General features: G+C 48.0%; 1 long non-coding RNA gene across 4 annotated transcripts; it reads left to right on the forward strand.

Annotated features, from left to right (window-relative positions):
* The first annotated feature begins 905 nt into the window (after positions 1 to 905).
* Positions 906 to 19564, forward strand: Gm32662. 4 transcript variants are annotated; one of them, XR_881520.1, is made up of 5 exons: positions 6977 to 7080; positions 7287 to 7461; positions 8422 to 8542; positions 9568 to 9785; positions 19545 to 19564. It is a non-coding gene; the product is annotated as a predicted gene, 32662 (long non-coding RNA). The 4 variants fall into 4 exon arrangements; XR_881519.2 differs by lacking the exon at positions 19545 to 19564 and having other exon boundaries at positions 9568 to 10114; XR_881521.2 differs by lacking the exon at positions 19545 to 19564 and having other exon boundaries at positions 9709 to 10114.
* The last annotated feature ends 5655 nt before the right edge of the window (positions 19565 to 25219 follow it).

Raw genomic sequence — 25219 nt, forward strand, 5'->3', positions numbered from 1 at the left:
AAGTGGGGTGGAGGGAGTAGGGGTTGGGGGAGGTGAGGGGTGGGGGTGGAGAGGAAAAGGTTCAACAGGAAGTAGGAGCAAGATGGGGGTGAATATCATCAAAATTCATTATATATGTGCATGAAAATGTCATAATGAAATTCATTATTATGATAATAAAAACATTTACAAATGCTATCCAGGCTGGGAAGGTGCCTCAGTGGCTAAAGCAGTTGCTGTGTGTGGTGGTCTGAAGGAGAATGTCCCAGTGTGCTCATATGTTTGAATGTTAGGTTCCCAGTCTATGGAACTGTTTGGGAAGGATTAGGAGGCGTGGCCTTATTGGAGAAGATGTCAAAGGCCAAAGTCAATCCCAGTTTGATCCCTCTCTGCCTCCTGATGATGATCAGGATGTGAACTCTGCTACTGATCCAGCACCATGTTTGCCTGCCTACTGCCATGCTCCCTGCCATGAAGCTGGAACTGTAAGCCCTAATAAACTCTCTCTCTCTTTTTTTTTTCTCTATAAGTTGCCTTGGTCATATGGCTGGTTTTATATCAACTTGACACCCAAACTAGAGTTATCTAAAGAAGGGAACCTCAATTGAGAAAATGTTGAGGACGGGAGGCAACCTGATGTCACACACATCAGGTTAAGTGTGGCTTGGTGCTGGGCTGATCGGGTTTAGCTGCTGACACATTTTCTAGCTGTGTGCCTTAGGGAAATGGCCTACCCTCTCTGTGCAGCAAAATCCCAGCGGTAAAATGACAATGCTTCGAATCATTGCTCTGATCGTGAAATGAGTTACTATTTGCAATGCACTTAAGATAGCAGGACACTTAGTATGTACCATATGAATGTTTGTTAAACACCAAATGTTCCTTCCACTAATGCTACTGTTTTATAGGTGTGAAAACTGAGACACCAAAAAGGAAAGACACTCCTGATTTCCCTCCCTTCTCCCTAGCCTCCTTTCCCAACAAACCACGGTAGGTATCCTCAGTGGGGGTAGCAAAGGATGAGGTAAGTGGAGAGCAGAGATGGGAATCCCCAAAGAGCATGCCTGTGAACACACACCTCTTTCCTCACCTACCCTCTCCTTTCTAGAATGGAAGCCGTGCATTTGTCTCTGCCCACACAAAGGAAAGGGAGTCTGGGGAATGTGTGATCAACAGAGGTTCAGTGAGAAAAGCTATTCCCTGGGGAAGCACCTTGGCGGATCAGGGCAAGGCTGTTAGAGGATTCAGGGCAGGCCTTGGTAGGGCACCAGGACCCAGGGTACATGCATTTGCGTGTGTGTGTGTGTGTGTGTGTGTGTGTGTGTGTGTGTGTGTCTGTCTGTCTGTCTGTCTGTCTGTCTGTCTCTGTCTCTCTCTCTGTCTGTGTCTCTGTCTGTCTGTCTGTCTGTCTGTCTGTCTGTCTGTCTGTCTGTTTCTCTCTCTCTCTCTCTCTCTCTCTCTCTCTCTCTCTCTCTGTGTGTGTGTGTGTGTGTGTGTGTGTGTGTAGTCCAGGATTCTGGTACAGTTACTGGGGAGTCCATTGGGTGTGACTGTGGGGTTTACAGGGGCTGAGGCTCAAACTTGCAGGCAGTTAAATGGACAAAAGTCACTTTGGGGAGGCAGACAGAACTTGTGAATCCACCCCCATTCAAATATCTTATCTGTATGAAGAAATTGCATAAAAATACTGATTCTTTACCCCTACCTGTATCCATTCTCTTTACTATGTGACATAGTAGTCTTCATCGTAAGGTAGAAGGTGCCTTCTATCCCTTTGACTCAGCGACAGTGACAGCCAGTGGACCACAGGCACATGTGACATAGCCAAAGCCTCATAGAACACTTGCCTGATAGGGCCTATTCTCTCATGCCTCTGGTCCAGTGGTCATAAGAACATGTCTAGATTGCTCTCCTGGCCCCAGGAGGAGGGTGAGAGCTAAACAAAGTGGGACTAAACCAGACCAACCCTCAGCTGGCTGAAGACACACTGATCTGTCTAGCCTATCCAGTCCAATCTTGGGGAGTGTAGCAACCCAGCAGAGCCCCTCCAAGACCCACTATGCTTAGCTGGCCTAGAGACTGGTGAAGTCATTGAGTTTGGGAGTTTGGAGCAGTTTGATAGGCAGTTCTTCCTGGCAATAGCTCATTGACACCCTGTCTTTTACAGAGCCTGCCTCCCAGTATTGCTTAGTCACATCTTCCCAGTCTCTCCTGGTGGTGACTCCAGCCTAACCGCTCCCTGCCTGGTCTCTCTACCCCCAGTCTAAAAGACCCCAGTCTAGTCCCCACACTGTAGCCAGATGTGTGTATTGTCTGATGATGGCTGCCTCCAATTGTCACCCTTCTCTCTAGCCTGAAACCATTCAATAGGAATCCCACGGACTTCTTACAAACTTTTCACTTTCTCAAATAAAATTCCAGGCCTTTTGCTATCTGCTTCACCTTTCTCTCTGACCTGGCTCCTGTCCAGTCCTTCATATGAACCCTTTACTCTAGACGCACCAAATGATGGAATTTCTGGACTCTAGTTGTTTTGTGCTCCTGGGATTTCACTCATGATGAATCCTCTGTCTTGTCAGCAACCATCCTTCTCTATATAACTACCTTCCTTGGGTCATGGCCAATGGAAGTACCACGTCTTCAAGGGAGCTTGGCTGGAGCCACAGTATCTCACTGCCAGCCTAGGGCAGCTGAATTCTTGGTTAAAGGGAACCTAGAAGCCCCGGTGTGTATAGCCTGGGCTTACATGCTTGCTGTGATGCTGCCTGGCTGTATAGCACCACAAAGCCACAGGTGAGACACAGGACACAGCAGGAAGGACATAAAGAATCTGGACTCCCGATGGTGGGATGTCTGAATTTACACTGCCCACTTCTCTCAGGTCCCATTTCCAGCTGGCCTTCAAGCTTGCTCTCCTTGTGGTTATAACTGGTACCTTTTGACTTTGACGGAGGACATAGCATGGTTGGAGGAAAAGCTGGTGCAGGTGGTAGGGACTAGTCAGGCTGGTCATCAACAGAGAAGCCAGAGCCTTAAGATAGAAGCCAGCTCTGGCTAAGTGACACTTCTCACTCACAGCCACTCAGACTTCACTTAAATAATAGTACATGACTTAAATCATTGGTCCCCTGAAATCTGCTTCTCACGGCTGAGTGTGAGTTCTGTCCCCATCGCTGGTTACATATGGGGACTGCTGACCCTTTATGTCCCTGCAATTCTCCGGTAAATAACAGCCTCTCCTCACTGATGTGTGGACAGCCATGTGGATGCTTTCTCAAGTTCTGCCTTCACCACTCCCATTCCATTTTTTACAGTCGGTCACCTGTGTTTTCTCAGGGACCCTGGCCTCTCTAAAAATAACCAGAGTGAACCCTGCACCATACTCAGTCATACCTTATAAATTCCCCCATAAGGCCTGCGCATGGCTTCCTGCTGCTCAGGAGAAGAACAAGACGCCAACTTGACTTCAGCCAATGGGGACCCATGGGTTTTACTTCATAGACGTCTCCAATCTCTTTCCTTGTCTTGTCACCTATTCTGGACCCTAGAAATAATGGATTCCCTTAGGCTTCTGTGGTCTCTGGCTTTGGTCCTCAACTGGAGCTACTCCTTGGGCCTAAATGCTCCTTCTGCTGATCTTCAGTTAGCACTTCTATTTCTTCAGGTGTCAATTCAACCATCTATTGCCCATGGGGCCTCAAGGTCACATCTTCCATTGCAGATTTCCAGGTCTCTTGGTATCCATCCTTTGTAGATTTTTTTATACCATTAAATACGACTACAAGCTAACATTTTATCATGAGATCACATTTTATTATGATCTTCCCCTACCCCAGTGGAAGCTCACTGAAGATCAACACCTAACTTCTTGAACTGCATGTATCTCCATGCCTAGCTTAAATCCTGGCAGAAGGTGAGCACCCAGCACTACAACTGAATAAATGAAGCCAAATGGACCTGTGATGATGGAGACCTTTCTCAAAAACAAAAGACAAGCACTCACTTAGAGTTATAATTGTACCCACACTATAGGGAAGAAATGGAAGGTCAGAAGAGTTAAGGGACTTACCCACTCCCTGGTTAGTAGCAGAGCCAAGGCTACTACTAACCAGGAATCCCTTGCACATCAAAGGAATCATTCCACGCCTACTGAGCTGAAATGAGTTACTACTAACTCCATGCCCAGTTACCTGCACCCTACTCCCTCTGCAGGAGGCAGGCTGCCTAGGGTTTGCAGACAGTGGCTGACAGGGATCAGGGCTGGCAGGAGACAGCTTTCTGTCTGTCAGGCGCCTGTTCCTTATTCATGATCTGTTGCTATGAGTTCAAACAAATAGATGGTGACAACTCTAGGCTTCAAAGCCGTCCTGGGGCAGGAACACAGCTGGCCTTGTGTGGGGTGGGAGCTGGCAGCTTCCCAAGGACGAGGGGATGGAGCAGAGTCGGCTGCCTCTGAACAGGTGTCTGCTAGGGAGCAGTTGGAGTGAGGCAGGAGGCTGCCCAGGGTACAGAGAGGGCCAATCTTTGAAGCTGTCCATCTTATACCATGCTCTACCAGCTTTGTAAAAATAGACACACTGCAAAAAGGGTGAGAAGGGAGAGAGAGAGGAAGAGACTCTCAGATGTTGTGTGGGACTTCCTGCTCCTTGTCTCTTGTGTTTCTTCCCTGCAGGGAAGGACAATGCATTTCTAGCCCCTGTAGTCTTCAGGCTGCCCACAGCATGCTGTGCATGTGTTGATGACCTCCAGTGTACCCAGCATGCCTCATGCCAGGCGCTTTGATCCACACCAACACGTACCATCTTCAGACCAGATCCGGGAAGCCTTTAATGTCCGAATTCAATAAACACGGTGTGTCCTTCAGAGCAGACTCTGGGTTCCAGCAGCCAAGGAGAAGCCACTGTTCCTTCCCTCCTGAGTCCTGTACCACCAAGAGGTGGATAGAGGCTAGAAAGGAAATCACTTGAGTGAAATGTTGTAGTCACTGGAGCACTAAGTGGCCTGTTGAGTTAGGAAGTCTTATTGAGAGTGGGGTGTTCAAGGGGAAATTGCGTGCGTGATTAAATGGGAAGGGTTAGGATCTCAGTTTCTTGAAGACCAAGACAAAGAAGGAGAACCAGGGGCAGCAGTGCAGAGGATGATGGGAGCTCTGCAGAGCCCAGCAGGGAAGGGAGCTTGTGCAAAACAGAAGGGGCCCACAGAGGACTACCGTGCTGAAGATGATGCAAGTCGGTGTTGCATGCTGGGTACACTGGAGTTCATCAGCATATGGGCAAGAAGTAGGGAAGGAGTGAAGGGTCCCTAGAAGACTTGAAATGGATCCTTTTTATAAAATGTTTGTGAAAACACTTGTGGATGCTGTAAAGGAGGTTGGAGCATAAGTTGCGGGGAGGTCAGCAGGGGAGCCACTAGTAAAGAGAAAGAATGGAGGTGTGGCAGGGCTGGGGCTGGGTTGGTGCCTGACTGATGGTCTGGGGGAGGGGAAAAGGAAGGGTGGAGATGCTTCCCAGGGTATGGGCTATGCACTAAAGCACCAAAGTAGACGAAGGAGGACCACGTTGTGTGGTGACCGTGGTGGGAATCTGGGCATCGTGAGTTTATGGCAAAGCACGTATCCAGGTAGACCCTGAGGTTGAATGTGAGTTTGGAGCTCAGAGGATGCAGATCTAGAGAACTGATTGAACACCACTCGTAAGCCCTGTGAGGGTAGGAAGCTTAGCATGTGCTGCTCAATGCTCAATCCAGCCCCTAACACATATCTGTTCAGTCATTGTAAATGCCAGTGGAGAGAGGCAATGGCGGTCCCTCGCTTCAGGGACTCCTTATTAGGTAAGGCCAAATGGAAGCAAACCAGCCACATGGCCAGTCTAGAGTCAGGGTGAGATGGAAATGTCATTGTACTCAACCTTGCAGACCCAACCATGTGCATACCTCCAGGCTAAAGGAGCGTCTGAGGGAAAATGTAGTGAGCCAGAGAAATGCTATTTTTCAAGCCCTTATGGAGTATGTTAACTGGGCAAGATGGTGTTTGCCTTGCAACCTGAGGACTTGGGAAGCTGAAGCAAAAGAATTGAGTTCAAGGCCATCCTGGTGTATATAGTGAGACCCTGTGATACGCTGTTATTAGACCACCTCTGATGAACTGGAGTGCAGTTTGTTTCCCTGGAGTATGCTGTACCTGCCTGCTACGTTGGCTTCTCTAGGTGTCTTAGTTAGGGTTTTACTGCTGTGAACAGACACCATGAGCAAGGCAGCTCTTATAAGGGCAACATTTAATTGGGGCTGACTTACAGGCTCAGAGGTTCATTATCATCAAGGCAGGAGCATGGCAGCAGCCAGGCAGGCATGGTGTAGGAGGAGCTGAGAGTTCTCCATCTTCATCTGAAGGCTGCTAGTGGAAGACTGGCTTCCAGACATCTAGTGTGAGGGTCTTAAGCCCATGTCCACAGTAACATGCCTGCTCCAACAAGGCCATACCTCCTAATGGTCCCACCCCCTGGGCGAGCATACACAAACCATCACACTAGGTTTGCTGATTGTCTTAACTCCATCTCCCTGCTCTTGCCCATCTCTCTCTGAACTTCCAGCTTTGTGAGGAGGGTGTGGCCTGTGTCCATTTTATGTTCCTGGCTCCAGAGGCTGGACAGTGCTTCCCAGGCAACATATATCACACAGCTGATGCCCTTGAATAGACAGTAGAGACTTGCTAGGCTTATGGAATTGATATAAACTTAGTTATTTATTGAAAAGAATTCTCTAAGATGCCTCTTAGGTAATGTTTCTTGGAAGTGTCCTGTATGACTGAGTGGTTTTGCATTTGTAGCTTGGAAATTCACTAAACGGTGTCTGGAGTCAGTCTCTGGGCCTCTCAGGGTCTTGACTTCTATACAAGGCTAGAAATGGTTCTCAATGTCTGTGTCCTGCTCACTGTGACATGTGCCCATACAGGTCACAGGGGTGGGAGTGGGGGAGGGTGTGGCACAGCAGGTCTAGCCTCCACTCAGGAAAGGATGAGTGCAATACAAGCAGCCTTGGGGGCCAATGCCTAGGTTCAGGAGAAGGTTGTAGAGTGCCCGCCCTGGGCATTGGCACATGGGCAAGGTCTGCATTGTGCTGAGAAAGGTCTTGAGCTAGCACAGGCTTGTAGTACAAACATTAGTGTGTGTGTGTGTGTGTGTGTGTGTGTGTGTGTGTGTGTGTGTGTGTGTGTGACATGTGCATGTTTGTTTGGGGGAACATGTACAGGTGTACGTGTGGAGGCCAGAGGTTGACATAGGGTCTTTCTCGGTCACTTTCCATTTGTAAAGGCAGAGTTCACTTGATGAACATGGAGTTCACTGATTCTGCTGGTATAACTAACAGCTAGCCCAGGAAGTCTCCTGAGTACTGAGACTATAGTGGGCTGCCATACCTGCCCACACACGCCAGCTTTTCATATGGGTGGTGAGGATCTGGACTTTGGTTCTTATGTTTCCATAGCAGGTATTTGTCTACTAAGTCCCCTATATAATAATAATAATAATAATAATAATAATAATGATACCAAGTTGCCCATGGCTAGTCCATAGACAAGCATGGTTGGTTCACTTTCCAAACTCCTTTAAATCCATGCTCTTACATGCTCTCCGCCATGGTGGGAAAAGCCCCGCACAGGCATCACCTCTTCCCTGGGCCCTGGTGCAGAGATTCCTTGCTGTTCTTCCCTGAGCTTCCCCACAGTGCGAACTTCTTACTCAGCAGCTGAGAGACATTTTATCGTCGTGAATTAAATCATTCTCCTGCTTTGTTAAAACACTTTGGGGATTAAATGACACTGAATAAAATCCCTCACCATGTTCTTGAAGGACTTAGCCTAGTCTCCCTCTCCAACCTTCCTCCTCCTCCTCCTCTTCCTCCTCCTCCTCCTCCTCCTCCTCTTCCTCCTCCTCCTCCTCCTTCTCCTCCTCCTCCTCCTCCTCTCTTTCTGACCTAGGGTTGAGTTACTTCTTCTTGGCCCTCTGACCCTGTCTTTCCTGCTTGGAACGCTCTGCGCCTCACTCTTTGTCATGGATGAATCCTCGAGGCCTTAGCTTCGACAACACTTCCTCAGAGGATGGAGATATGTCTCTATGGGTGAGAGCATTTGAGTTTGGTTCTTAGCACCTGTGCTAGAAGACTTACAACTGCCTGTAACTCCAGTTCCAGGAAAATCAAATACCCCTTTCTGGCCTCTGCAGACACTGCATGCATATGATGCAATCCAGATAAGCAAGCACACAAATAAAATACATATATAATATATATTTAATTATAATATATAGCATATAATTATAAGTTATTATGTGACTATATAACATGTAAGATATACTTATATGATAATATAAATTTAAAATTATAATATATATTAAATAATTATATATATTAAATTATATTAAAATTTGTATGTGTATATCACTTCCTCAGAAGGGACATCCCTGACCTTGGGCCTGTCACATCATAGAAGCTTAAAGAACTAGGTATCATGTGAACAAATTCTTCTGCTCCATGTGTCCTCAGCAAGGCATCTTACAGTGAGGAAAGGAAGGTGAGACATGATTTGAACATCCTAAGCCTTTACCCTGGTGATACCACGGCTACAGACTCCAGTGTCGGTTCAAGCCTAGTTTGAGCACCCACAAAAATCTGAACACATCCCTCTGTGGGTGACCTAAGTGTGTGCTGCTGCTGTCCAGATAGCGTGGGCTTGTTTGAAAGTACTCAGACTATTCCCACCATGTGCTTGCAGAAATAAAGGAAGGGACTCTTGGGCATTGGAAGTCCCTCCCACCCACTTGTAGGAGGTCCAGGGCTCTGGGGCCTGTGCATCATATTAATGACGTCTTTGAGTGACTGGTCAGCTTCACCATGATCCTTTGCTCTCAGTGGTAGTAAATACATCTATTTTTCTTTCACTCTTGTATTCTGAAAAAGTGATTTAGGCTCAGATTACAGTTCTGAAGTTGGCTTAGACAAAGACAAGGGTCCCCAGAAAACCTTAAAAATTCCTTCTGGGGAATAGACACAAGCACAGCTGGCCCACACAGCAGCACATGTGGGCTGGAAGCAAGATCATCAGCTAGCTGTTGGGGGCCGTTTCTGGCCTGTGCCGCGTCTTAATCCCCGTGAGGTCACGGTGGTGCTCAGGAGCAAGGGGTGACTGTTCACCTAGATGTTGTCCTGGCGCATTCTGTCAGCAGCTCTTGCTCATTTAAGGTTCCTAATCCTTCTGGAGACTTGGGGGAGAGCACACAGGTCAGCCAAGAGAGTTATTCAGGCAAAGGTGACCAAGCCCAGGAGCACTTCAGGCCAATGGTGGCTCACTGTGGCCCTTGGTGGTAAGTGGGTGAGCGGCTTCAATGGCGCCTTCAAGGTTGATTTGGTGAGAATGTCTGATTTCATGGCCTAGCAACCCAGGAAGTTGTTTGAGCTCTCTGGTTCTCACCATCCTGCTTTGGAAAGTGGTTGTGAAGAAAAGCCAACCCCTCCCCAACTCCCCCCTGCAGCATCGACACAGAAACCTCTGCCTGTGCCAAAACTTAAGAAGTTTAATTGGCTAGTCTCCTCTTCTAGGCCGTGTGAGCCACATTGGTCAGGACCCAGAACAGCAGTGTTTCGTCTCCACCTTTTGAGGTCACCAGGCAGGGGACTCTCGGGATGTTGCTGACTTAATGGGAGACTCTACAGAAGGCATCACATGGTCCCTTTTCACAGCATCCTGCTCAGACCAGCAGCACCCTGGCGTTGAAGACAGTTGTGGACTCCCACCCTCTGTGCTCCAGGGTCCTCTCGTAAGTAACAGATCCAGGCCTCATAGTGGCCCCACAAGTCTTGCTTTTGGTCTTCCCTGTATAAAGGAGGACCCTAGACACAGGCAGGTAGAAGGACGTACCGCACCGTCTCCACGACTAAATCTGCAGTCTCTCTGGGACTTATCTGCATGGACAAGGGGAATCCTTCTTGATCTACTCTAAGGCATGACTCCCCACCCTCCAAGGAGGAACCTCAGGCCCCTGAATGAATGTTTCTGTGGACAGATCTATGTATGGGTCCTGCTGATGCAACCGAGGTTTCCCCTGGGCTCTCCCAGGCAATCTGTGACAATGATGCTTTCTTGGTAATTTAAAGGTGCATTTGCTCTTTCAAAGACTTTTGTCATTCTAAACTTGGACCCAGGGCCAATTTCCAGAGGGCAGAGAATACTGATTGGCCATCCCTGGGAGCCTTACTGGGCCTCTGAGGAGCTGCCTGTTGCCATAGAGTCTGCCTTAGCTTCTCTGAGGCTGGGCCCAGCCGGTATGGGCCAGATAAGCATCAGGTCATGCCTGGCTGCTGTTGATGTTGCTAGGGGACACCAGTCCCCAGGAGACTCAGGGGCAGCCAGTGTGTGTGTAGAGCGGGGTCAGGGGGCAGAAGAGACAAGGGTCCATAGTGATGTCACTGCTCTCAAGGCTAACCTCTGGTCCTGTGAGAGGCCCTGCCTGTGTCCTCCACAGTGTTGGACACAGCACCTGGCTTTCAATGTATCCCCCATGGCACCATCCACTCACCTGATGCTTAGTGCCCAGCGCAGTGGCTACGATGAGGAAGTAAAAAACATCCCAGTGCCAGTCATCATGGAGCTTTCTCTTTGGTATTAGAGGGGACTGCTCGTTCATGCCAGGAGAATCAATCAGTGCTCGCTGGCCTGAATTGGGAAATCTATTAGAGTTGAGATGCCAATGGGTGTGTGTTAGCCAGAGGAGGAGAAAAAGCAGCCTCCTCGCAGCGAGGAAAGCATATGCAAAGGTCCTACAGTCTGAGCATGGATGGGCGGAATGGCTGGAGCAGAAGAGCAGGAAACAGCATGGAGCACACTGAGGAATCTGGCTTTACTCTCAGAAAGCGTCTAAGCAGAGACATGTGGTCCCTTCTCTTGAAATGATCATGTGGCCACCAAGGGAAGAGATGGAGGGATAGAAGGTAGGAGTCGGTGGGAGGAACCCTCAATAAATACTCGAAGCCTGCTTTTCAAATCCACCCCTTATCCCTTTCTTGCTGACCCTGCTCCCCTCAGGTCTCTGCGTCACGTCCACACAGCTCTGACCAGCCCCCATGGGACTTGAGATATCCGATCTTGCCTGACTATCATAGCATCTACCGTGCCTGTGGCTGGCAGAGTTCCAGTCTGTCTGAAGCCTGGTTTTGATAGAGCCCCATGGAGTACAAGCTGCGACTCCTTTTTTTTTTTTTTTTTTTTTTTTTTTTTTACAGCACAATGTACAGACTGAGTGGGTACAGTGCCTCTCCATCCCCTGTCTCTCCAACTTCAGGAACACAGTGACGTAATTCCCAGGGGCTGCTTTCTGTCTGAAGCCTGTGCCCTATTCTGCAAGATCCACCTGAAGGGAAAATCCTCTCTGCCTGTCCAGCCCTCCCTGAGGTCTCTCCTGTACAAATCAGGCTTCACTTCCTGTTGCCTTTTTAAAGGGCAGAGGGTAGGTACACCAGAGCATCTACCTAGAGCAGGGTCTTGATTTAACTATGATGTGTCAGTTGATACTGATTATCAACTTGCCAGCATCTTGAATCGCCTAGGAGACAAGCCTCCAGACATATCTGTGAGGGTATTGCTTAGATTTGGCTAATTAATGAATTGACCCACCCTAAATGGACAGCACCACCCCACGGACTGGAGTCCTGAACTGAATAAAAGGGAGAAAGTGAGCTGAGCACAGACATTCGTCTCTCTTCCTGACTTAAGCTCCCGCCATCTTGCATTCTCCGCCATGATGCACTGTGATCCAGAGTAAACCCTTCCTTTCCACAGTTGTTGTCAAGTATTCAGTAACAGTAACTAGAGAAGTCACTAGTCCACTGGCTGGATTAGTTCAGCTTCTCTGGGAGGGGACGGGGGGGGGCGCACAGAACCAATAGAATGAACCTGATGGTTGCTCAATCTGCGAAGCCCACACCTCAGCATCCCAGTGCTAATGACCTGGAATGGTGCTGGTCCTCAGTCCACGTTGGAAGCTGAGAGAGGCTGGTTCCTAAATCAGTGAAGGGATCGGCTGTGGCAGCAACAAGGTAGATGAACTCTCCAGCCAGAGTGAAGACCGAGAAAGCAAAAGGAGGTTTCCTTCTTTCGTGTGCATTTATCTCGTGGGACCTGAAGATGCCACTCGAACTTACAGTGGGCCTCCTCACACCAGTTAACGCAATTAAGACAATCCCCCACCATCAGCCTGACGTGGGTGATCCCCCATCAAGACTGCCCCCAGATGATTCAGGGTTGACAAAGTTACCATAACTCCTGGTAGAAAACATCACATCCAGAACACGATGTCATTTCTATTTTATGGATGGGGAATGCGAGGCTCTAGTTGATGCAGCAGGTGTATAGCTGAGCTGGGGTTTCTACCACACTTCTTACAACATGCTCGCTTTTACAATGTATCTTCTCAAGATGGGTAGGATGATGGTGCCATTTGGTTCTGGGGTTCTTCGGGTTCATAAAGGGAAGGCTCATCAGGAAACCATGCCCTGTTCTTTCTATGTATGCTCTTTCTAGAAGGTTCTCTGCCCCAGATAATGATATCAATAATGCGTGTTTGTGCATTATAAATAGGAGGGTATTTTGATCAAGCATGGCTGCCTGCCTGTCAGACTACACAAACTGCTTAGCTGGCAGGATCTGAAAAGTATTCTAGTACCCTCCAGGGAGGTGTCATGTCTATATCCTTGTTGTGGGGAAGAAAGCAAGGCTCAAGCCCTCATTTACAGTGAACCAGATGGGATTGGTCTGAACTTCAGCCTGCAATTTATACCTCTATGATACACATCTTACATACGTACAAGCAATGACTTATCTGGCCTTGAGGTTGCTAGGGGCTCACCCATGTCAATGGTCCTTATAGCATTTCTCAGAGCCCATGTCTCACTGTGCCCTAAGTCAGAGTCTTATGTACTTATAGAATTCTGTGGCGTGAAATAAGCAATTTTTGCTTATATTCTTAATACTTTGGCCATTCATTAATCTACCCACCTACCCATCCACCTACCCACTTATACATCTATACATCTACCTACAGAACTACCATTCACCTTCCCATCCATCCATCCATCCATCCATCCATCCATCCATCCATCCATCTATCCATCCATCCATCCATTCGTCCATTCGTCCATCCGTCCATCAGTCCACTCAACCCTCACACCCACTCACCGACCCATCAACCTGCCCATCCATCTATCTGTCCACCTATCTACCTACCCATCCATTTATCCATTTACTGAGGCATCCACCCATCCATCCACCAATTAACCTGCCCATCCATCTATTCAGGCATCCATTCATCTAGTACTTATGGATACTCACTGTGTGTCATACTCTACTATATAGGAACAAAACTCAGAATAAAGGATAGGAACCTTATGAAGCCTGAATACCAGAGCTACTCCCTATAAATCCTGCCTGCAAACCAACCAACCAACTATCCAACCAACCAACCAACCAACCATCCATCCATCCATCCATCCAACCAACCAACCAACCAACCAACCAACCAACCAACCAACCAACCAACCAACCAACCATCCATCCATCCATCCATCCAGCCAGCCAGCCAGCCAACCAACCAACCAACCAACCAACCATCCAGCCAGCCAGCCAGCCAACCAACCAACCAACCAACCAACCATCCATCCATCCAGCCAGCCAGCCAACCAACCAACCAACCATCCATCCAACCAACCAACCATCCATCCATCCAACCAACCAAACAAACAAACAACCAAACAAAATACACCAAAACCTCTTGGTGCATTGACAGAAGGCTGTTACAGAATCTGACTTCTAGGAAACCCTGTTAACTTGTCAAAGGTTGGCGGTCCCCCTTGTCCTTATTTTTTCACTATTGGTGAGGGCCGGGCAGATGCTACAACATGATGAGAGGAGGAATGGGCTCAGCTGTTGCGTGTCCCTCAAGAACATTAACATGTAGGTTACATCCTGCAGAGTCTGGGCAGATTGTCAGGGCTGGGTTCCCCTGGGCCAGGCAGCTTGCTGAGAGTTGTTTCTAGAGACAGACTGTCACAGCTCCTGTCAGTGTCAGCTTGGGAGGCATCTCTCAACACTTTGCTCTTTCTAATGACACTTCAGTCAGTGGGGGTGGCTGAAAGGCAAGCTCTACCTTCCTACAGAAGCTACGGAAACAGCTGCCATTTGTTCTGTGTCTTCTGTGGGCTGGTTTTCCTTATATATGATGGCCCTATCTCCCACAGTCATCCAGAATGTAGCCAGTGTGAACCCGTTTTACGGATCAAAAATACTGAGGCTGTTGGAGTGAGTTCACACACCCAGGCAATGGCAGTGCTGGTTTGGGGGTGCCTTGATATCACAACACAAGCCTTTATTTATAAGTGTCATAGTTTTACAGCTAGACTGCCTGGCTTGGGAGTCAACTAGATATCAAACATCTCTGGTCTTTTTGCTTCTGGGGAGAAAGATGGGCTCAGAGAGAGGCAATGGAAGACTTCCAAGTACAGCTTACAGTGTCCAGGGCTTGGGATATAGATTCCACTGGCCTTCTATAAAGTAGATCTTGGGTTCCTAAGCTGGGCATCAATACTTCTGACTCCTAGATAATTGGGGACATGAGCAGTGTGTCAACTTCATCCAGCAACTCTGCAGGTGCAAGAACTTGCTTATGGGGCCTTGATCAGGTCACCACTGTCCCCAAAACAAAAGCTGCACTTCAGAGCCCCACCCCCACCCCTACCCAGAAGGCAAGGCTTAACTCTCTTCCCCATAGGAACTATGGCCTATGGTTAACTGAGTTAACTTCCACACTGGCCACCCCTCCACATGTCTAATAGATTTTTAATAGATGCTTGCAGACAGAGAAGGGGCAGGAAAGAAAAGGAGAAAGGAGTATGGGAGACCAGAGGCAGAAGGAAATAACAAAACTGGGCAGGAATGAACAGCTTTGTTCATTGTTTGGATGGCTTGAGGGGAAGGGGAAGCGTTCACAGGAAACAGCAGGGACCCGAGGGTCCTCAGCTGGGCCAGAGAAGGTGACTCTGGTTCCTCTAGGGGCACAGCCACAGGTTGTGTGAGCAGCAGTGCCCTGGGCCCCAGCTGTAGGGTAGCAGACGTGTCGCTCATGTATTGAAGATGCTCTTTTCTACCCTCTGAGTCCCTTTGCCATTTGCTGATGGCAGAGACTCTGTCTGGCAGACAGGCATCGCTGGGTGTTGCCATGGTGATGGCTATGATGTCATACGGGAGTAAATCAAATTTCAGATCTCAGAGTTGAGCAGCTCTTTTGAGAAATGCCAAGAATTGAGGCAAGACCTTACTGGTAGCAGCCTCTGCAGCCTCCCCAGTCTCCTTCCACTTTGCTCTCTCATCTGGAGGCTCATTCATTCGCTCATTCATTCATTCATTCATTCATTCATTCATACTCATTCCTATGATTTATTTTTATGGAGATGGGGAGCACCTACTATGTGCTGCACACTATGCTAGATAAACAGACAGTGTTCCCACAGCCAGTGAGTGACTGTATAGAATTTTTAGTCTTAAATGAGCAACAGGAACACACATAACTACCATGATTGCTACTGTGATCTAGACTCTGACAGGAACTACTAGAAGTTTGATAGGGCTGCCATCCCAGAATGTCACAGACTGGAGGACATTAACAACAGAACTCTTTGTTCTTATGGTTCTAGAGGCTTGAAGTCTGAGATTAAGGGGCAGCAGGGCTGGCTTCTTCTTTCTGCTTGGCTCTCTGATGGCCTCCTCTTGTAGCACATCTGCTCACCCTGCAGCATTAAAGCAAGTCTGGGAAAGGCATTCTCCCACATAAAGGAAGCCATAGCAATGGTCAGGCAGAAGGAAGAACCTAAGGCCAAAACTACCACCTCCAACATCTGGGCTGCCATGACTGCTTGGGATTTCAACTCAGGGGACAGTCCAGTTTCCCATTGCCACCTTCAGGACCCTGCACACATTTACTGTGCTCACCGCTTACCACTCCACACCAGCCATGCCCATCCCCCTGTGATGATGATGACATGAACTCATCAGGAGGCGTCGCTGTTCTCAGCACTTGGACTTCTGCTCCTCTCTGTTCATGTCTGCCTGCATCCCTGTCTCTTACCTCTTGGAAACCATACCTGTGGGGAAACCACAGCTGGCAGCACCTCTTAGGTGCCAGGTGTTGAATGTCAGAGCAAACATCGAGAGTTTCTTAAGGCAGGAGGAGTCCCTGTCATCACCCATGATGCTCACTAGTCAAAGCAAGTAGGATGGGGACCGATTTCATACCTTGGTGACTGAGGGATATGAAGAACAGGAGGGACTCAGTATCCATCTTCAGAAACAACTGCTACAGGAACCCTGAAGAGTGTGACTAGCACCTCCCAAGTCCTCCCTGTCCTCTGTCAACACCAGGGAATATGGCTGTATTTGGGGACAGGACCACTTATGATTGCTACCACCATAATTGCTACTGTGGCATCCTTGGAGAGCTTCCTCTCAACCTCCTGTTACCTGAGAGCACACGTGCTGGGGCTTCCTGGTCATTCGGGTTTTAAAGGAAACCATCCTTGTCCTGCGCATCTTCGAGTCTTTGGGGGCTCCTGAGAGGTGACTTGGGTATCTGTTCTGTGTCTCAATGTGCCTCATCCATTCCACCTTCTGTGCTGGAAGGGTGGGGGCGGTTGTTGGAAGGGCTGTCAATCACAGGATCCTGACCATCATCCAGGCAACGGGTGGGCACAGTACCTGAGGTTGTGTCTGAGTTTAAATCTACAGGAAAGCCACAGGATGTGAGCGACCGAGCAATCATTATTCATCCACAGACCTGGACAATTCCTGTCTGCTCTGCTTCCTGGACTCCAGGTTCTTGTTCTCGCTAAAGTTTGGTTAGCTTGCTTCCCTTTCTCCTTTGACCTGAAAGCTTCCTTGTGCCCTCTCAATGAGTTCTCTTCCTTTCATTCCTTCCTTATGCCACAAACTCCAGTTTCTATGATTAGCATCTACCCACTGTAAAAAGAAAAAAACAGTAAGTTTCACCGTGACGTATCCACACAGACACACCACATACATTGGTCATACCTCCCCACCCTGTCCTCTCTTGTCCTCCTAGGTCTTTCTGTTCATCCTCTTCCTCTATCCAAATCACCCCACTTCTACTTCCATGCCAGATATAAAGTCCAGAGTTCATACAGGACATTTGCCTTTCTGAGTTAGTTAAGTTAACATGATGGTCACCAGTTCTGTCTACCATCTTGTTCTTCTAATGGTTGACTTGGTTGGTTCCCTTCAGGAACCATGTAGCTGGGTCATGCGGTAGTTCTATTTTGACTGTTTTTGATTTTCATACTGATTTCCATAGTAGCTGTATCTGTGTTTCTGACATTAGTGTATCGGGATTCCTGCCCCACCCCCACCCCACCCTGGCGTCTTCACCAGCATCTGTTGTCTGATTCCTCATCTGATCCCTTCTGACGGGGCTGAGGTGTAACCGCACTATGGGTACCATTTGCATTTTCCTGATGGTTAAGGATGTGAGTTTCATTGTTGCTGTGGTTGTTTCCGTTTGGGTTTTGGGTTGCTGTTGGTTTTCTTGTTGTTGTTTTGTTTTCTTTTGCTTTGCTTTGTTTTGTTTTGTTTTTGTTTTTTCAGTTTTTGTTTTTTGCATGTAGATACCGCCCTCAAATATTACTTTGCTTAAAGGACCCAGTATGGATTCTACTTTGTGTGGCGAATGGTCTCTAACACTGTCTTACCTGCAGGGGTCTGTTGCAGCAACTTATCTGGAGGTATGAAGAGGCTCTGACTTGAGAAAACCTCCCTCCACAGTGTCCTTTCTGGATCACAGTCAGAATGTTCTGGAAGGGTGATTTAGTAGGTAATGTGTCACGTGAGCATGAGGACCTGAGTTGGATTCCCAGACCTACACAAAAGGCCAGTTGTGGTAGTGTCTGCAGTCCCAGTGCTTGGGTGGGGGTGGGAGTGGGGGAACAGGCAGACAACTGGAAGCTCACTGGCTCTAGGTCCTAGTGTTTCAACAAGACAGTGTGGATGGTTCCTGGGAATGACACTGGAAGTCGACCCCTGCTTTCTACATGTTTGCACACACCTGCATGCAACACACACACACACACACACACACACACACTGAAAAGGAGATGTGCTCCTTGCAGACGTGTGGCAGGTACCACATGGCTCTTCCCCTTACAATGTCTAGACTATGCAGACAGAAGACAAGATTGTCCAGTCTTCTCCTAATTTTGATGCTAGAGGGAACAGTTCCCAGACTGTGTATGATTGTGTCAAATATCTTCTCCTTCTCCTCCTCCTCCTCTTCCTCCTCTTCCTCCTCCTCTTCTTCTTCCTCCTCCTCTTCTTCTTATTTATTTATTTATTTATTTATTTATTTATTTATTTATTTTATGTATATGAGTACACTGTAGCTATCTTCAGATACACCAGAAGAGGGCATCAGATCCCATTACAGATGGCTGTGAGCCACCATGTGGTTGCTGGGAATTGAACTCAGGACCTCTGGAAGAGCAGTCAATGTTCTTCCAGCCCTGGCCAGCTCTTCTTGTGGTAGCCACAGTGGAACAGTGATCCTAGGAGATGTTCAGGTGGTATAACCTTGAGTGAGCTTCTCTGAGTCTGTTTCTTTATTTGCCAAACTGAGGGTAACGGTAGCCCTCCACTCCAGAGCTGTAGGATCCATTTCTTAACCAGTCTTAGGCCAGAGTTTTCTAAAATTGGATACACATCACTAACAGAACTAAAGAAATTTGATTCGAACAGTTGTGTGTTGATTTCTGTGGACGTCATTCTGAGTAACAGCATACCAAGGCTATAATTTTCTGGCTATTAGTCTTTAAAATAGGGCCAAATTTTAATGGTCACCAGCGAGAAAAACCTCAAGCAAATAATAGGAAGGAAGCTGAGATGTCGTGAGAGGTGGTGAGCAGGTAAGGGATGAGGTTTGGGCAAAAACTGAGAGAGCTGGATGTGGGGAAGGCAGACACAGCTGAAGAGGTGGACAGGGGTAAGGGGCGCAAGGTCTGGTGGGTCTGAGTTGGGGTCTCCCTGGAGTACTATACCGCAGACCACAGTGAGTGGGTGCAGTGAGCTCCCACACAGCAGAGCTGTCTCTCCATCTTCTGGTGCCTTAACGGCAGTGCTCCCTGTGCCTCAAAAAAGGCAGTCTTGTCTCCATCCCCAGAGACAGAGTTGTGTCAAAGCTGAGTTTTTCCTCCCAGCCCAAGGCTCTAGGAATAATGATTCTGAGACTCCAACATACTTACCAATACCTAGGCCATAAGCTTTGTTCCCCAATTAGATCATCCATTTATTTGAATCTAAGTTCTGACATGTGACTGGGTACCTCTGCTCAGCTCTCATGCTTCTGATCTTCTCCGTGTTCCCGGGAAAATCCTGCTCGCTTTAATGTATCCCAAAATGCCATCTCCCTACCGGATGTCCCACCTTCTATTTCCTGCCTAAGCTTATAGGCCAATCCATCTTTTATTGACAGATGCTGCATCCATACGGCACACAAGAGATTCTCTCTACATATGGCTAAAGGGTCAGAGAGTGAGCTCCATCTGTTACGTCTTCCTCTGAGACTCTCAAGTGTGGGATGGCAGAAACCCCAGGGTTAAGATGAAGTATAGCTGGTTTTTACACTGGCTTTGCCATTTCCTGGTCCTGAGGTTCTGAACAAGTAAGTCTCCCTCATCCCTCAGTTACTTCATCCATAAAATGGGGCAATAAGAAATTTTGAAAAACATATTCTTCACCTAACTCACAAAGACTGGGTACAGAAGAGAGATGGGGTACATGCATAAGATTCTATCCAAGACCCCCCCAAGCCCACAGTCCTGCTTGTTTAACTGTGGGAAAACAGAGGGGGCAGCCCTCCTTTCCTCCCTGCCCACGCACACCCCGCCCAGATTGTTCTGCGAGCTCACTGGGATCCTTCTCTGTGGAGTTCCCTTCTTAGGTCTTGCCTTGTTTTGAACAGAAGGAGGCACAGGGTCAGTCTTAGGGGGTCTTCCGTCTCTGCCTTCCTCCCATCTCATTCTGCAAAGAGCAGAGACATCCATGTTGAAATCCCGGTTGTCAGTAGCTAGCCTGGTGGAAAGCCTGGTGGAAAGCTGCGGATCTTGGTTTCCTTATCTACGAAGTGGACTAAATATACTGGCTCTTTTGAGCCAAGTATGGCAGCCAGTCTGAGCTACATAGGCGTGGGTCTCATATACAAAACCCTGACCCCCAACAAAGAGCACATGAAAATGAAACAAAATAGGACAACAAGCAAAACCTGAGCAATACGCTCCACAAAGGATAGCCTCTTCCTTTTCTTTTTTATTCCTTTTATTGAAAACAGATTTTTTTTCCTCACATAATATGCCCTGATCATGTATTTTTCTCCTTTTACTTCTCCCAGGCCCTCCTGACCACCCCTCCCATCCGGATCCATCCCCATTCTGTCTCTCACTAGAAAACAAACAGGCTTCTATAATAATAATAAATAGAAATAGAAATAAATATTATTATATTTAATAATAATTATTAAATAATACTTATTAATAATAAATATTATTAATAGAAATGAATGATAATTGATAACAAATAATAGACAGGGATAATAATATGATAAAATATAATACAATGAGATGAAACAAAAACCTGTCACATTGGAACTGAACAAAACATACAGAAGGAAAAGAGTCCCAATGAAGGCACAAGAAACAGAGGCACCCCCCCCCTCATTCACACACTCAGGAACCCCCTTGAAAAACCCTGAACTGGAAGCCACAATATATCTGCAAAAGGTCCTCTAGGATAATAAGAGAGAAAAAGATAGTATATAAGTAAAATAAAATAATCTTTAAAAGGGGCATAGGATTTTGATAAAGAAGGAAGGGGAAAGGTGCCATGTTTAAGGGACCCGTGAGCGAGAACACAAGGGTAGAAAGGAATGGGCTACTTTGCCAGATACTAGTGGAAGGCGGAGCATCGGCCGGCCCTATAACGGAGTCCTAATACCTCAGAGTGTGACCTGGATTAGCAAATGTCCTTGCAGGTGTGATTAGTAGAACTGGGGTCCTACTGGGATTGGTGGGTCCCTAGTCCAACATGACAGGTGTCCTTAAGGAAAAGAGACATTAAGAGCACAGAGGTGCTTGAATCAGGAGCAGATCCACCAGTCACTGTCTTCGTGGCCACCCTGGCAAGCCCAGGCAGGGACTCTGTGGGTCTGCACTGTCAGATGGCCCCAAGGCAGGAGGGATGCCATGTACCTAGGAACAGAACAGTCATTTTAGCCACAAGTCACAAAGGGAAGGAATGAAATTCCCATGGGGACCAAGGACCCATTGCCGGGTGTGGTGGCATACACGTGTAATGCCGAGGGAGGCCGAGGAAGGAAAATCCCAAGGTTTAGGGCCCAGTGGGGCTGGATAGCAAAATCCCATCTCAGAGGGAAAAAGAACGGAAGGAGGTGAGAGGAAAATGTGACCCGGCTAAGAGGCCTCCTTCCCACTGGCTTAGAACAACTCCCTCACAAAGCTACACCATGAACTGTGTACTCCTAAGTACTAATGCTGGCACCTGGAGCTTCTCTCCCTAACCGAGGAGGCTGTAGGAGGAAAATGTAGGCCATGAACCCCAAGGTGCAGAGTGCTGCTGTGCAGGACTGTGCCAGCCACTATGTCTTCACTTCAGACCCGCTGCATTCTCAGGAGGAGAGTTTTCTCGGAATCGTCTCAGAAGAAAAGACCAAGAGTCAGAAAGCTTAGTGCACTTGGCCAAGGCCCACCCAGATGGGAGCTAACAGAACAGACATTGGAACCCAGTGATCTAGCTTCTGTCCCTTCTACCTACGGAGTATGTAAGGCTATATAGCACAGGTGACCTGGGGCTGGACTGTGAATCTAGCCTGGGAAGGAGCCCAAGATGAGGAGGAGGCTGGAGAACAAATCCGCCCACAGACTTCTTACTGCTTGAGATAACAGCCCCTCATTGTTCATGCCACTTTTAGATGGGCCTTCTGTTGTTCGTAAGTGAGAGCAGTTTAGTTGAATCTCAGCTTAAAATGAGGAAGGCCCTTGGGTGTGAGATCTTCCTCCGGGGCTGTAACCGAGAAGAGTCCATGAAGCATAACCCACCATCACAGGCACATTTTGAACCAGCTGAGAAGCAAGCCCAAGAGGAAGGCAGATGGAGCCCCGAGCATCACCTACATTAAGACAAAGCTGCCGGTGGGCAGAATGGCTCTCTGTGCAGGGAAGTGGGTTGCCTTATGTTGGACTCAGAATAGGCAGATTCGCCCACCGCGTGTGGGCAGCACTGGGCCATGGCAGGGACTGGAGGAGCCAAACAGAAGTCAGTCCCCCCCCCCCAGGGCAGCTCCAAGAGAAACTGGAGATGTGGGGCTACGGAGGCCCACTTCCTTATCCCAGGCTTCCCCCTGATGGGAGATGAGTGTCCTGTGAGGAGGTCACAAAAGGGTACAGAGACTTTGACAGCAGAGTGGTCCTGGTCGTGTTAAAGGGTGGGGAGGGGGGGGACGGGGGGAGGCCCAACAGGAGCAGAGGAAAAAGTGAGAAAGAGGGAAGGGAAGAAAGGAAATAGGGAGGGGAGGGGAAGGGAGAGGAAGGAGAAGGGATGAGAATCGAGACACTAATTAGATAGTAGGAAGTCATCTCTGCTTAATAATGAGGAAAAGCCAGAGCCAGGAATTGGGGAGTCTATGGCAAAGCTGTGGAAGGGTGAGAGCAGAGAGGAGAGGAAAGGCATTGCAAGATCTTTGGCCACTGCCAGCTGCTTGTCCCTTGGGAAGCTGTCCCCACCCTTTGGGATCTCTCCTGGGACTGAGACCAGTCAGAAGATGAACCTGGAGAGTGAAGATGGTGTGTGGTGTGTGTGTGTGTGTGTGTGTGTGTGTGTGTGTGTGTGTGTGTGTGTGTCTGTGTGTGTGTGTGTGTGTGTGTGTGTGTGTCTGTCTGTCTGTGTGTGTGTGTGTGTCTGTGTGTGTGTGTCTGTGTGTGTGTCTGTGTCTGTGTCTGTGTCTGTGTGTGTCTGTGTGTGTGTGTGTGTGTCTGTGCGTGTGTATGTCTGTGTCTGTGTGTCTGTGTGTCTGTGTGTGTGTGTGTGTCTGTGTGTGTGTGTCTGTGTGTGTGTGTCTGTGTCTGTGTGTGTCTGTGTCTGTGTGTGTGTGTGTCTGTGTGTCTGTGTGTGTGTGTCTGTGTGTGTGTGTATGTCTGTGTCTGTGTGTGTGTGTGTGTGTGTGTGTGTGTGTGTGTGTGTGTGTGTGTTGGGGGGTACTTAAGAGGCTCAGTGGGGTTCACTGAGGAGATGGTGTAGGTTGAGAGGCTGGGAATGTAAACCAAGGCTTCCCAGGGTGCCCTGCAGTCACATCCTTGCCTGTCCCGGAAACACCGGAAGCACAGACCCTTCTCGGAGCTCCACTGAGGCAGAGGGATTTGTGTGGAGTCAGAACCACCTGGCTCGGCTTCTGGATGTCTGTAGCCGTGAGCATCTCAGGCTAAATTCAGTGACCCTCGGGCTCCTTGTGGGAGGGATGGAAGGATTACTCTCGAAACAGAGATAACAATGCAACTCCCTGTACCGAGGTTCAGAGTCGAAAAGTCACGACCTACGGTCGGAAGCAGTGCACGGTTTCTAGTTAGAGCCACTGTGCATCAAGGGCCTGCTACGATTATTCATACCTCCTGTGGTTATTGCTTCACTTTGGGAGCACCCCATGAGGTCAAGCCAGAGACCCTCCTAGCTTAGTTAGCCTCCGTGTCACCATCGCTGGGATTACAGGTGTGTCACAGTCACTGCAGTTACAGGTGTGTGCCACCTCACACAGCTTTTTATGTGAGTTTTAGAGTTCGAACTCTAAGTTGGGCTAAGCACTTTAGCAGCTGAGCCGTCATGCCACCCCCTTTGTCTCTATGCTTCATGTGGCCATGTCTAGAGGCACCATATACATGCAGATTACCCATGGCTAGGGAACTCCCTGCTTCTCTGATCAGGAAAATTGCTAGACACAGCTGAGGGCTGTCAATTCTGAGGCCACCTCTTGTGGGACTTTAGTTTTGCCTCCCAGGCCCTTTGATGGTTGGATCTGCTTCCTAAGCCATCTGGTTGTTCTAGGACCTGGGGTGGGAGCTGGTGGCCCAAGCTCTGGGGGCTGCCTGGGACTGATTGATTGGCCGATATTTGTAGCTGAGTGATTAGATGTTTTCAGAGCAGCTGCTGGCAGAGAGACTGTTCTAAGTGTAAAATATTGTTACTAATTATCCCAATTGCTCTGCTCGCTCAGCTGTAGGTGCTGCGTGTTTGCTCAGAAAGAAGAGATAGGGTATCCTTGCCAAAGTCAGAAAGAAAGAAAGAAAGAAAGAAAGAAAGAAAGAAAGAAAGAAAGAAAGAAAGAAAGGAAGGAAGGAAGGAAGGAAGGAAGGAAGGAAGGAAGGAAGGAAGGAAGGAAGGAAGGAAGGAAGGAAGGAAGAAAGAAAGAAAGAAAGAAAGAAAGAAAGAAAGAAAGAAAGAAAGAAAGAAAGAAAGAAAGAAAGAAAGAAAGAAAAGAAAAGAGAGAGAGAGAAAGAAAGAAAGAAAGAAAGAAAGAAAGGAAGGAAGGAAGGAAGGAAGGAAGGAAGGAAGGAAGGAAGGAAGGAAGGAAGGAAGGAAGAAAGAAAGAAAGAAAGAAAGAAAGAAAGAAAGAAAGAAAGAAAGAAAGAAAGAAAGAAAGAAAGAAAGAAAGAGAAGGAAAGAAAGACTGTTCTGGTCTGGTGGGCTTTTGTCCTCTGAGAGAAGGCTGCAGACAGTTATTCTCTCTGTAATGACTTCTAGACTAGGAATTGAAGGGGGAAAAAAACAACTTAGATTTAATACCTGGCTTGGCACAAGGCTGTGTGACCTTAGGTGAATTATTTAACCTCTCTGAGCTTCAGAGTCTTCATTGCTTAAATGAGCAACATCTATGATTCCTCTAGTCGTTCCCTAGAAATTTCTAGGACAGTGCGGCAAGCAAGGCCTCTGCTGATTAGTTACCTGTGTTCTCCCATCCAACAGAACATTCCTTTTTTTTTTCCTTCCTCTTTTCTGTTTTTCCTGTGTGTAGCATATGTGTGTGTGTGCATAGTTGCGTGTGTGGGGTAGATGTGTGTAGGGGGCTGTCAGGTGCACTTGGGTGCG

The sequence above is a fragment of the Mus musculus genome, chromosome 4, assembly GCF_000001635.26.
Source record: "Mus musculus strain C57BL/6J chromosome 4, GRCm38.p6 C57BL/6J".
NCBI classification, from domain to species: Eukaryota; Metazoa; Chordata; class Mammalia; order Rodentia; family Muridae; genus Mus; species Mus musculus.